At 33.5% G+C, this 12,982-nt stretch overlaps 1 protein-coding gene across 4 annotated transcripts in view; it reads left to right on the forward strand.

The window, feature by feature from the left end:
- Positions 1-12,982, forward strand: part of PHF14 (PHD finger protein 14) — a 200,073-nt gene that overhangs the window by 145,425 nt on the left and 41,666 nt on the right. The gene's annotated exons all lie outside the window — the stretch shown is intronic.

The following is a 12,982-nucleotide window of genomic DNA, read 5'->3' on the forward strand; positions in this document are numbered from 1 at the left end:
TAGTTCAGCTGGAAACTTAATTTATTACCTTGAATATTTGTGTTGCATCCATTCTGTTTTGTTTACTTTTGAAGACTTCTATTCTTGACCAGCAGGTAGTAGATTTGTTTACATTTTCCTTTGAAAGATGTTTGCCAGTTTGGGTCCCAAGAAGAATGCATTGATAGATATAATGTCATGCTTTATAATTCAGTGAATTGCTGCAGGAGCTATTTTAAATTAAGAAATCAGTATACTATTAACATCAGAGTCAAAATTAGTATAATCTTAGGGCCTAAAAGAATCTCACAATGGAAGTTAATATACTTTGCTTGTCTTTCATTTTCTTCTATTAGATTTGGTGGAGTGTCATTTGTTAGGTAATACTGGGTATGTTTGCCATGTTCATATATTTTAATGATATGAAAAGTAAGATAGAAATCGTTACTGCCAGGAGAAGGGAAGTGAATCAGTTGCTAATAAATTTAGGTAGGGGGAAGTGAATGTGTAAAATTGTGACAGCCATAATATATCCAACTTCCTTTCTCTGTGGTATTCAGGATTATTAAGTCCATGAAGTCTTAACTTTTATGATGAAAATTCAACTCCCAAATAAGAAATTATTTATTTTGCTTAGAATTTTAGATAAACTACAAGGTGAGGGTATATAGGTGAATATGTGCTTGAAAATGCATTGCACTTTAAATATTAATGTAACTGTTAATATTGTCTCCAAATTTTTTGTAGCAGGGAAACTCTAAAATATCACCATGTATATTCTCAGCAGCATAATACATTTATACATGTCTTTGTCTCTCAAGTAATAGGTTTATTGCTGTGGGTTTTATGAGGGCAAAAATCTTCTGTCACAAATCCTGCTTATTACTTTTTTGGAAATTCCACTAAAATCTAAGAAGATTCATCATATCATAATCCATAATTTTGAGTTTCAGTACATGATAAAATACTAAGTGTAGTTAGTTTTAATACTGATTTAGTAACAATTTACCTAAAAGTAGGATAGTTTTTTTAATTAAGAAATAATTGACATACAACATATTAGTTTGGGGTATGATAACATAATCATTCAATATTTGTATATAGAATGACTTTTTATTCTATCCAGACCCATGAAGTATGGCATGGTAAGGCTTTCTCTGCCTTATCAACCCATTATAAACCTACTTAGTTCACTTTAGGCTCCATGAAAAATGACTACATGGACACAGATACATACATATACATGTGCACACATGGAAACACAAATTTGCACACATGGAAACACAAATTTACACACATACAAACACATGGAAACACATGCACAAAACATGCCTTCTCCCATAAGCTATGCTTCAAAGACATTTGACTAAGGCAGCAGCTATTATGTTTACGTTAGGGTGGAGCTAGTTCGTTGCTACCGATCATCATGCATTAGTGTTTTTCTTTCTGCTCTTTACTGTGTTGTGATAATAGTATTGTTAATGAGTGCTGTATGCCTGGAAAAGCAGTTCATTTTATTCTTAATCCTCCTCTTCACCTGTCTCTTACTTTTTCTTCCCTCTCATTCCATCTGTTCATCCAAGCCAAATAACTGGAATCATCTGCAAGCCTTGTTAATCCTTGTCCTATATAGAAAATCACTTCCTGAGTCCTGTAAAAGTTTTCTTCCTTAAATGTTTCTCCAGTGTGCTCTTTGTTCCTTTTCTCCATTGCTACTGCCTTGATTCAGTGTCTCACTTTTTCCTTATTCTATCAGTTTCTCCTGTTTTGGAAATTATCAATAGGTCTGCCATACTCATCTATTTTACCCATTCTCTTTACTAGAGGCCTCCAAAATGAAGTGTTTGCACCCTAAGAGAGAGACAAGATAACTAATAAAACCAACTTACTTCTGTATGACATCCCATTTTAATTTCTGTGTCTGTGTTTTATAATGTAAATAATATATAATACTGTAGTATAAGTATATAACTTCACACATACATATGTTAAGATGCATATTTAAAATATGTTTAGTATGGTGGTACATCAACAATAACGTTTGGGGACCATACTCCTATGCTGGTACTGGAGTAATCTTTCATAAAGTATAACTTTAATTACTTGACTCATTTTCTTCAAGTCTTCTCCATTCTCTTCATCTTTTAATTAATTAATTCTGAGGAAGTTCCTTGATACTATGCAAATATCCTATTCCTCATCAAACTTTATTTTCTGTTTTATTCAGTAGATTATATTGGTTATTACCATTTATTTTGGTAATTGTCCCAAATTTGGCTAATGGAAGCCACTTCAGGCTGTCTTGTGACACTTCAACTTAGCATCTATGTCCTTTTGACATGATCCCAGCAGTATTTAAATACTTTCTTACTAAAGATGTTCCAGGCTCAACTATACTTTCCCTTTCCCTATTCTTAGAACCAGCCATTTCTCCAAGGAGCTCCATTTCCTTTCAGTGGAGAATGGTATTTAGAAACCAAGATGTGGGTGCTAGATGTGCTCATTGTTACTGCACTATTCCTTCTAGGTTGTCTCAGTAGACAGAGCCAAGAATTAGATGTATGTATACATCCACATTTGCATCTGTATTTCTGCCTTTATAGACATTGGAAACCATTCCAGTTTTCTCCCTGACAGAAAACTGGATCCCATTATTCTTAAATATTATATATTTTTAAAGATTTTATTTAATTAATCTATTTATTTATTTATTTATTCATTTATTTATTTGAATGAGAGAGAGAGAAAGAGAGTGCAAGCAAGAGGGAGCCGACACAGTCCTTGATCTCACAACCCTGAGATCATGACTTGAACTGAAACCAAGAGTCAGATGCTTAACTGAGGTGCCCCACATTATTCTTAAATATTTTTATATGATTAGTCCCCTGATAGAAAACTAATCTCTTATCACTCTCCAGTCTCACCCCACAAGGACACCTATTTTGGCCTGATGGTTTTTATTTTTATTTTTTGTTTTTAAAGATTTTATTTATTTGACAGAGAGAGACACAGCGAGAGAGGGAACACAAGCAGGGGGAGTGGGAGAGGGAGAAGCAGGCTTCCCGCGGAGCAGGGAGCCCAATGCGGGGCTCGATCCCAGGACCCTGAGATCATGACCTGAGCCAAAAGCAGACGCTTAACGACTGAGCCACCCAGGCACCCCAGCCTGATGGTTTTTTTTTTTTTTAAGGATTTTATTTATTTATTTGAGAGAGAATGAAGTAGAGAGAGAACATGAGAGGGGAGAGGGTCAGAGGGAGAAGCAGACTCCCTGCTGAGCAGGGAGCCCGATGTGGGACTCGATCCCGGGACTCCAGGATCGTGACCTGAGCCGAAGGCAGTCACTTAACCAACTGAGCCACCCAGGCGCCCAGCCTGATGGTTTTTAGACTGAATTATTTGGGAGGAGGTGAGAGAGGGAATGAGGGTGGACATTTATATTTTTTACAAGCTCCCTAAATTATTTTAATGAGCAGTCAAGAATAAAGAATCTCTGTTTTATGTATATTATGACTTCTTCAGTTATTAAGAAAGATTTTAATCTAAGAATTAATTTTCAGATCTTTAAAACAAATATACACAATGCCTATAACCCAAGTGAAACGTCAACAAACTACTTTAAAATTATGTTGTATACTTACATATAAGTTACAAGGTAGACTAAGTATTGTATTTTTTTAAAATATAGGGCACAGTTTACTATTCCGTCTTTTTCTAGAGTATACTTGTTATAGATCTCGACAAATTCTGTCTGCTAAAACACCCAAAATGAAGATAATTTATTTTGACATGGTTAAATGAACATGTATAAATGTTTTTTAAAGTGCTTCATCCACGTCATATGTACTCACAAATGCCACTAAGAATTTAAATGTATATCACATAATTTACAGTGCCTGTGCCAGTTATGATTTTAACTTTTCATCCTTATTTAAGCTCTGTTTGGTGAAAAGCTATAGAGTATACATGACAGGTCATTATCTGACTACTACAAGATGAACTATCTTAGAATGGAGACCTCCATTTGGTTCATTCTTATTTGATCTATCTAGTGTACTACTCTTTTTGAGCAATAGTAAGTTGAATTCATATGCATAGAAATGTCATCTACATCCCTATGTAAGATTTTCTGGAACTACAAATGCAATAATACATGCATGCTGAGGCAAATGGTACTGTTTGATAATCATTTGTATTAGAAATCCCTGAGTAGGGAAAGTATGATTTTTTTATCTTTATTTTCTAGTTTTCTGCATTAGGCAACTAGAATTCTATAAACGGTATACCTGAGTAAAAACTACATATATAAATATTTATTTTCAAATAAAATATTCATTGTGAATTTTGCCCCTTTAAGAACTGAACAAAACAATCTCTCCAGGGAGTGTATTGCCACAATACATTAAACAAGCACATTTAATCTGGTAATATTAGATATCTGAATTTTTTATATGATGAAAATTTATGAAAAATATAAAAATAAGGGGTGCCTGGCTGGCTCAGTTGGTGGAGCATGCGACTCTCGGGGTTGTGAGTTCCAGCCCCATGTTGGGTGTAGAGATTACTTAAAGTAATCCTTTTCAAAGTTCTTTTAAATTTGAAGTCTGTAACTGACCCTTTAAAAAGAAAAAGATTTAAAAATTGTACCATTTAACTGTATTAATTCGGTATTCTTCTAGCATTTGTATGACAAGCATTAAAGGTTAGAACAGTGCTTCAGCAAGTTTTACTGAGTTTCAATTTGCCTTTTTACTGATACAGGTATGTAGAAGTCTGGAGACAAGTTGTTTATAAACATAAAATACTGTTTATACAATATCTTAACAGTAGAATACCATAGAACAAATCTGTGGTAGTTGTAGACTTACTAAAAGTCTGAGAATTAAAACTAGTATGGTTATCCTTGATGATAGTTGTAGTTACATATTTAAACTTTAGATTTCTTCTTTGCTAGTATGTGGGATAAAGCCCACAGTCTTCTAGTGGATCTTCTACCTTATATCTAGATTAAGTTCAGGATATTGCCATTTACGCTGGCATTTTCTATGGCAGGCAAGATTGTTTGTATAAATGTCTTATTTAAGCCCTTAGTTTCTTTCTGAGTGTTGTAATTTTAGACTAGTAACAATGATTTATGAATTCAATAAGAAGTAATAGTCATTAACAATTCCACTAATTATAGTTGGTACTGTGCTTTTTTTTTTAAGTAGAATGTACTTTTTTTAAACTGAATATTTATGTACTGAACTGAACTTACTATTTGTCATTATTGCTTGCTCAGAGATTCTTTACTTGATTGTCCTAGACATTTTCTGAAACCTATTCCAGGTAATACTTTTATCAAGTAACAGTTTTAAGCTAAACAAAAGACTGTTGATTATTCTTTATAGTAGAATTAGGATCTCTGCTGATCTATTAGTTCTGTAACTTAAGGTAATTTCCATGGGGACTAAGTAATACATGTTAAGCATATTGGTATACTTTGATATGTCATGGGTAGGTATTCCTTAAGAATCTTTCTGAAAATATGATTTCTGTACTCCAGGTAAAGTTTGTCAGTGTTTATGCCATATATTTGTATATATTTCAACATCATATTCACAGAAAGAAAATGATTGGAACCTCTAAAATTAGAATTTTTTAATGTTAATAATTTGCAAAATTGAAAAACTAAATCAGTTTTTAGGTTACATTTACTACAAACTGGAAAAACCAAGCTATTTTCTAATTTAGGTCGTATGTGGGCATGATGTATTTGCATAGCATGCTGTGGAATACCATATGTGATAGGAAACTAACTCATAACTGAGAGATAATCAGAGTACAATAGGGTGCCAAACATGGGAATGCCTTTCAGAACTCACCAATTTTATACTATCCTTTAGTTTTTAAATCGTTTTTTTTTTAATTATATATATTTATGTTATGTTGGAGGAAAAAGCCACCTACTAAAAATCTGGTAGTTAGGCTGAAGGATTTTCATTACAGAATTTAAAAAGTTAATAAGAATACTTTTACCTGTTAACCCAGCATTATTAAATTTGGATTATATAATATATTAATGTAAGCATTCAGAAGGAAGGTAGACTATATTAATTACATAAACTTGCTATTCCAGTATTTATATATAATATAACAGTGAGAGACCTTGTTTGCTACAAAGAGGTGGTCCTAGTTGAAATAGGCTAGCCCATTCTCAGAGTTGTGGAACTAACCTAAATAATAGGAAAGGCTTTAACTCCTAGCTTCAAAAAAACAGTAAGATTTCATGTATTCCCGCTGCAAATAGTTTATTCCTTCTAATTTATTGAACATTTATTTTAACTATTTGATCATTGTGTGGAATTACTTATCTGTTAAAAATTATCTTTCTAACCTATGTATTGTTTCATAAGTACCGTTTATCTACAAGTAAGACTTCTTCAAAACTAAGCTAGGAAAATTAAAAGAATGACTCTGAAAGTTAATGGAATTGAGTTCTGAACTCAATTATTTATATTTAATTTTTCTAAACTAGATGTTCTGATAGAATCCTTACCAAGATTGATAAGATATTGTAGATTAGGGGTCGGGGACATAGCCAGAGCATTATGCCATGTTACTTACATTTTAACATGTTCATTTTTTGACATTTCTGAAATTAGGGTATGTGTCTATAAGCAGTTTATATTTTTAAGTCAAAATATTTATTTCTTAAAAATCTGCCATTAAATTTATGGAGTTTCTTATAATCTGAAGCATTGTTGAGTAACAAAACAGTAATTTAAAATATAGGCAAAGTCAAAGTATGCAATACCTTGTAGAATAAAGAGCTTTATGAGCTTTGAAAAGAAACAGACTGGGTCCAGATATTAACTATTTATGATGCTTGTGACCGTTAGCAAGTTGCTTCAGTTCAGTGAGTTTCAGGTTGCTTATTTGTGAAAGGTTTAATGGCAATACTTGGAATAATAGGTATCTCTTCTTATTCTTAAACAGTAATTTTAGTTACAGAGAGAAAAGTTCAAAACTAGTGCTAATCTGATTTTCGAATATAAGAAATGTTTTTAAAAGTAATCTGAAGAGCAGTTTTCTGTTTTATCTTTTGTCTTCACATACCAAGTATAAATCTTTTCTTGCCTCTTTCAGAGTTTCACACTAAACAGAGTAAAGTCATGTCTAACATTTCCATTCACAAAAAGTCCATTGTTTTAATTTTTTGCTAGAGTTAAGAGGTGATGAAAGCTATCTTTATAATTCATCTGTTTTTTAAACTAAGGCACCTATAGCTCTCTAAACTTTTAAAATTACATATTATACTATTCCATAAGGTATTTTTTCTATGTCTATTGTGTATCATTAGCACATAGTTTTTTTTAATAATGATGGTAATGACTATTTCACATTGAGTATAGAATTATGGTCCTCTGTGATTCACACAGATCGATACACTGATGTGTTTATTTTATGAGTAGAAGGCATATTATTTAGAAAGTAAAGGTTTACAGTCATATTTAAAACACTGGTTCTACCAAGAATTGAATAATAAAAAAAGATGTAACTGGTATGGGCATAAAAGGAAACTTGTTTTTAACTAAAGATAGATTTTGTTAAGAGGTGAAGAAATACTCAAGAAATTTCCCGTAGACTGTGGAGGGGGTATTATTTCCTGGTTAAGGTCATGAAAACTATAAACCTGAAACTGAAATCAAAGTAGGAAGTAAATAAAATGAAATTTAAAATTAAACGATTGAAGACAGGTGTAAGATAATTTATGAGTTTACTTTGTCAAAGTATATAAAGTTTTTGATAATAAAAGATTTCATCAAGCCTAATGAATGACTTATAGAAAACAGGCATATATCAGCAACACATCCTTTTACCATCTAAATGTTTGAAAACTCCTAAGGATGGAAATGTGGACGGTTATGGACTAGTCTTTCACATTCCTTATGAAGCCTGGAAATTAAGGTTATTAACTTTTAGGGCATACTGTGTAAACATATTTGGAATTTCATAACATGATATGACTTCAATATGTCTTTTTTTTAATTAATATATAATGCATTATTTGTTTCAGGGGTACAGGTCTGTGATTCATCAGTCTTACACAACAACAATATGTCTTTTTTTTTTTTTAAAGATTTAATTTATTTGAGAGAGAGTGCATGCACAAGTGGGGGGGGGCAGAGGGAGAGGGAGAGAGAAAATCTCAAGCTGAATCTGCTCTGAGCATGGAGCCTGACACAGGGCTTGATTCCATGACCTTGAGATCATGACCTGAGCTGAAATCAAGAGTCAGGCGCTAAACCAACTAAGGCATCCAGGTGCCCCTTCAATATGTCTTACTGCATTTATGTCAAGCGAAAGCCTCATTCTTTTTTTTTTTTTAAGATTTATTTATTTACTTGAGAGAGAGTACATGCATGCAAGCACACAAGCAAGGGCGGGGGGGCAGAGGGAGAGGGAGAAGCAAACTCCCCACTGAGCAGGGAGTCAGGCATGAGGCTCAATCCCAGGACCTGGAGTCCCAACCTGAGCCGAAGTCAGGCGCTTTACTGACAGAGCCACCCAGGTGCCCTTGCGAAAAGCCTCAGTAAAGAAATCTGTACTCATTCTCAAATGCTACTAATGTCTTTCTTTTGGAAAAGTAGATCTCAGTATGTGCTTTACATGTATGACTCAAAGGGTAGAGATTTATACATGTAAATTCTTCAGAACCCTATCTTTATACCCCGTATTTCTTCCCCTCTCTGCCACCCACTCCCCTGATTTCCAGTGGAAACCTTTAATAATATATTCTTCCTTAGTCATAGCATATAAGTTTCTCTGTTACCTTCATGTTACTTTAAAAAATGGATATCTGACTTTCTGGGAATATCAGATATGCTGTTTTTAAGTTACTTTCCATTGGTAGAATGCTAAGTAAGGCAAATTATAAGACTGTGGTCCACACTATCTTGCCATGGCCCTCGCCTTGTCCTGTCCTGCGCCATATTAAATTATTAGTTTCAGTTCTTATTTTGACAGGGACTCAGAACTACCTTTAACTAAACTTTAATAAGTTAAGTGAACATCACTTTATTCCTTCTTGTGCTCTGTCAAAAATTTTTCAGTCTTCTGATTTACATCATAATTTGACATTTTCATCACTCGTCAATTCACATAGCCCAAATGCCAGTGATTTTTCCTCAAAGCCTACAAACCACCTGCACCAGGATCTTCTAAAGTACTGTTAAATATGCAATTTGGAAGGCCCATACAGACCTGCGAAATCAGTATCTCTGGAATGGTGCTCAAGAATCAGCATTTTTATAAGCACCACAGGTGATAAGTTTAAGAACCACTGCTTTTGACCCTAATTTCTTTTAAATTCCTTAGTTTTGTCTCTACTTCAAGTATTCACTTATTGTGCCTATAGACTGTCTTTCAACCCCCCAGGCAGATTCAAGGTAGAATGATGATACCTGATTCAGGTTCAGTACAGTAGCATTCCTGGGTTACTAATATACCATATTCCCTTTCTTCTTTCCAATTTCTGGAATTGCTCAGCAACATCTTAAGGATCTTCTCTGAGCTATAAATTCAGTTTGCCCCCATGCAGAATCTTCCTCAATTACTCTGCTTCATCCTTTTTCTACTTCTTTGCAGCAGTTGATACTGGTGGTTACTTCCTCCTTTTTACAAGTGGCCTTCCCACCTTTCAGTGAACTTATTTTCTCCTGGTTTTCTCCCTTCTTAGGAGACCATATATATCTTTGGTTTTTTTGATAGGCTTCTTTGGCTTCTTTTTGTAGTCTTCTTTTCTTACTTTGCAGGTGACCGCATCCATACCCGAAGCTGATCCAACCCGAAACTGTCCAACTACCCTTTCTTTTTCTTTTCTTTTCTTTTCTCTTTTTTCTTTCTCTTTCCCTCCCTCCCTCTCTCCCTCCTCCCCTCCCTCCCCTCTCTCCTCCCCTCCCTCCCCCTCCTCCCTCTTCCTCTTTTCTTTTTCTTTTTCTTTCTTTCTTTCTTTCTTTCTTTCTTTCTTTCTTTCTTTCTTTCTTTCTTTCTTTCTTTTGTCTTTCTTTCTTTCTTTTTCTTTTTTCTTTTCTTTTCTCTTCTTTTCTTTCTTTCCTTTCTTTCTTTCTCTTACATTAATTTATTTATTTGACACACAGAGAAAGAGAGAGAAAGCACACAAGCAGGGGGAATGACAGGGAGGGGTAGAAGCATGCTCCCAGGACCCCGGGATCATGACCTGAGGCAGAGGCAGACGCTTAACCAACTGAGCCATACAGGTGCCCCAGTCCATCTACTTTTCCTGAGTTAATGTTCATCAAGAGAGACTTTCTGCCTTCTAAAATATTATCCTTTGAAAAAAATTGAATATTACCCTTTGACTAATAATTAAGACATAATTTAGTGATAAATTCACCAAATTTTAGTTGGCCATTTCCACTATCTAGTAGTCTACTGAGGAAAAACTAAAAAAAATTACAGTAGCAACTTCTAACAGGAAGGAGGAGCAAGTGAGTTTTGGGTGAAGATGTAAAATGGTGTAATCACTTGGAACGCAGAATAAGTTCTGGTGATCTAATGAACAGCATTGTAACATAGTTAACAATACTGTATTATATACTTGAAAGTTGCTAAGAAAGTAGATCTTAAGTGTTTTCATCACAAAAAAAGAGATGGTAATTATGTGATGTGATGGGGATGTGTTAACTAACACAGTAGTGGTAATCATTTTGCAGTATATGTGTATCAGATCAACACATTGCACACCTTAAAATGTACACAGTGTTATATGTCAATTATATCTCAATAAAGTTGGGGAAAAAAACAAAAAAGAATTACTACAAAGTTTAAATAGCAATTTATCTAAGTAGGAGAATTCTTATCAACTTGATCTCCAAGTGAAATATTGTTCTGGACATATGCTTAAATATGCTATAATTGAGGTGTCAGACTTTGAGTTTTCTTTAACTTTAAAGCTAGAGAGTAATAATTCAAAATAGCAGTTTTTAATATAATTAACATCCTTCATATAAAATCTTGCTTTAAAAAAATGTATGCTTGTCTTTTTATTTTTTAATTTTCTCTGACTCAGCTTTTCTGGAGAAAATTGGAATCAGAAAAGAAATTACATACATTGTGGTTTTTTTTAATTTCTTACAAATTACATGGTCATTATAGAATATTTGGAAAATTTTAAAAACATAAAGAAAAATCTTTAAAATTACCTACAGGGGCACCTGGGTGGCTCAGTTGTTAAGCATCTGCCTTCGGCTCAGGTTATGACCCCAGGGTCCTGGGATCGAGCCCCGGGAATCAGACTTCCTGCTCAGTGCGGAGTCTGCTTCTCCCTCTCCACCCCCCACTTGTGCTCTCTCTCTTAAATAAATAAATAAAATCTTGAAAATTACCTGCAATTATAGTACCTATAGGCATCACATTTCTGCTCACGTTTCAGTAGTATATCCTACCACAACCTATTCTTTAAAAATTCAATCATATTATATATTCTGTCATATAATGGGTTTTTTTAAAATGTAACGGTGTATGTGACCATTTTCCATGATGTTAGATACTTTTTTCTAACCAGATTTTTTTTAACCAGATTTTTTAGTACTGTATATTTCTTTGCACAGATATACTCTTGGGGTAATTTCTGGATCAAAACACTGAGCATCTTTAATATAAGAAAGTATAATTTTAGAAATAATAATAGCAGTTAACATTTATTGAGTACCTCTACATGCCTAGCATTATTTAAGCACATAAAACATAATCATCTCATTTACTCCTCACCACAGTCTTTAAGGTAGTTACTGTTTTTATCTCCTTTGTGTGGGGAAAAAAGTGAGGTTCAGAGAAGGATTACACATCTAAGTGGTATAACCGTGATTCAGACCCTGATCTGCCTGATTCTGGAGTCTGTGTTTTAGAAACTTGCTTTCCTATATTGAAATAGGTATTTTCTATTCCTTGTTGCATGTGATTCTCAAATTAGATTTTGTCCTGAAGTCATTGTAAATTTTCATAATGTAGAAACTCAGATAATTTTGTGTTATAAATAAACACCACTGTAATAGGAAAAGGAAAAATACCTTTATTATTAAGTAGGATCTGTTTTGGTGTTTTCTAGTGAATAGCAGAATGAATAAAGCCTAGAGGTAATTCTTAAAACAGATGAATTAATTAAAGATGGTCCTACTGTAAGGTGTAGAATATAGACTGTAACTTCTCAAGGCCCTTTCTTCATAATAAGTGAACGAAATGATTACCTTTGTTAAGGGAGTTACCACTTCACAATATGGATGATTTATATAGACCCAGCAGAATCTAATCTATTGTACTTGGAGGGAGGTGAGGGAAAGGGATCTAAAAGTGAATTTTTTCATTAGGCACTAAGTACTATATTTTTGCTGAATCAAATATCATATCTTAATATTTGTCATTGTGAAGTTTGAAAATCTGTACTGTGAAAAGAAAGTAAAAGCAGCCACATTTAGTTTCTTTGCAAAGATAGTTTAAGAATGTTAGGATTTGTGCAGTGTCAGCCACTTTGTGTACAAACTGGAAGGTTTTATATATTTTTTTAAAAATATCAGCATTCTTTTACAGAAAAAATTCCTCTTATTCAAAAACAATACCTTATAAGTGGATCAAATACTAATTATAATGCAATTTAGACTCATTTGGATTGTTAATTTTTTTGTCAGCTAGAGAGTATGAAATTATTACCTAATTTATAGTTAAAAAATATCTCCCACCCCCCCACTTGGCAGATAAAGATCCATATGTGTAATTGTGTTGTTCTGCTGTATTTCTACCTGTGACCTAGCACAGCCATCTATGTTCTTTTGTGATTTCAGACTTCTACAAGGTTTTTTTTGCATTAATATATTGTTCTCTTTTTTTCCTCTGAACTCTATTCATATGCTAAATTTAAACTCTGGTCACCTAAGATGGAATTTATTTTAATGTTTTCTCTGAAGGTTTCTTAAAGGTTTATGTTGTAGTGTTATATCTTCAT

This window comes from Callorhinus ursinus, unplaced genomic scaffold (assembly GCF_003265705.2).
Source record: "Callorhinus ursinus isolate GAN/ISIS: 27379988/994484 unplaced genomic scaffold, GSC_fseal_2.0 scaffold12, whole genome shotgun sequence".
NCBI lineage: Eukaryota > Metazoa > Chordata > Mammalia > Carnivora > Otariidae > Callorhinus > Callorhinus ursinus.